Consider the following 1,783-nt stretch of genomic DNA (forward strand, 5'->3'; position numbering starts at 1 on the left):
TTTCAAATTGCTGTAGGGGTGCGCCACTATGGCTTTCAGATTGCTGTAGGGGTGCACCGCTCTGGCTTTCAGATTGCTGTAGGGGTGCACCGCTCTGGCTTTCAGATTGCTGTAGGGGTGCGCCCGGCTCCCCAGATTCGCTGGGCAGCCACGGACATAGATAACACTTACTGCTCGAGAATATCCGAGTAAAGCGAGAACCTTTGATAGTAATGGCACTGTCTGCCCCCTTAAGTTGTGCGACTTGATGTTCTAGGTACTTCGGAGACAGAAGGGGAACCAGCCTGCGCGGTCGCGGCAGGGCAGCTGAGGGCCCCTGCACAGCGCCAGGGGAGGTCTGTGCGTGCAACTGCGCAGGGCTCCAGCTGGCGCATGGGTCGGGTTAGGGACCCGGGCAGCCTTCCCTGTCCTGGGTGGTAGAGCCGCCCTTTAACGGATCACTCTGGTCCTAGTCAGAAAGACCCATTGAAAGTCACAGGAAATCCCAGGAGGAGAGTGGAGGGGAAGGGATTATAGGGTGCCCAACCCCCCTCCCAGGGAGTGCTTCCTCTCTCTCCTCTCTGCTGAGCACACTCATCCTATAGCAAAATTACAGAGAGAAGAAAGGAAAGAGGGAAGAAAATGAAAAAAGAAGGAAAGAAAAAATGAGAAAGAAAGGAAGAAGAAGGGAGGCTGGCCGGTGGCGTGGTGGATGGGGGTGCTCACCTCCCGCATGGCCAGCCTCGGTTTGAGTCCTGGACCTGGCGGCTTGCTCTCTCACTTTCTGTCTCTCTCTCTCTCTTTCTCTCACTCTGTCCCCCTGGTCAAATTTAAATAAACAAATAAGTAAATAAAGTCAAATAAAATAAGTCTAAAAAGAAAACAGAGAAAGAAAGAAAATGATAGGAAACTTCTCATGTCAAAAGGATTTCCTACAAGACGTCCAGTTTCCAGGCTGGAGAAGCAGAAGGCGCACTCCAGGGTCAATTGGAGAATCGATGACAGAACACTGAAAGGACAATGCGTGTGAACTGCGAGGACACGGGCCGTACTCCTCTTTCGATAACACGACTGACTCGTCTTCTCCATTAACAGTAAAGGAAAGTTTTACTGACGCAGAAATGGAGCATGCAGGAAAACCGAAAAGTGAATAAAACCGTAATTATGCCACTGGCACATGACCACTGAAGGCGTTTTTCAATGTATATAAACTTTATTTTTAATATATGTGAGATGATACTTTATATACTATGTTTAAAGTTAATTTTCACTTAACATGGCCCCGTGTAAGACATTTCCTTACAACATGATTTTCAATAACTTTATAATATTCTGTCTTTCGGTTGGAACTAATTCATTTTACCAATCCCTATTGTGGAACAATTATATTTTCTAGTTTTTGCTGTTATAAACAACATTGAGACGAATCACCTTATACAGACAGGGTTGCATCTCTGTCCTTCCTTTAGAATAAATCTTATGAATTACTGCTGCCGTTCACATATACTTAAAAAAACAAAAGCCTCTCTGTAACATATTGACAAATGGCCTTCTAGAAAGTTTGTATACATTGGACCTGCTGTGACCTGGTGGTTAAGGCAGCCAGATCTCACATGGCCATCTGCACTGTTGCAGTCCCAGAACCAGCAGCTTGAGAAACACGCCAGACTTGTGTGCGTGCATGCCCGAAATCCTAAAAGGAGGGAGAAGTGGAGGAGAGGAGATTGTGGCATGACCATTCCATATATATATATATATATATATATATACACACACACACACACACACACACACACACACACAC

Source organism: Tupaia chinensis, unplaced genomic scaffold (genome assembly GCF_000334495.1).
Source record: "Tupaia chinensis unplaced genomic scaffold, TupChi_1.0 Scaffold000198_1, whole genome shotgun sequence".
NCBI classification, from domain to species: domain Eukaryota; kingdom Metazoa; phylum Chordata; class Mammalia; order Scandentia; family Tupaiidae; genus Tupaia; species Tupaia belangeri.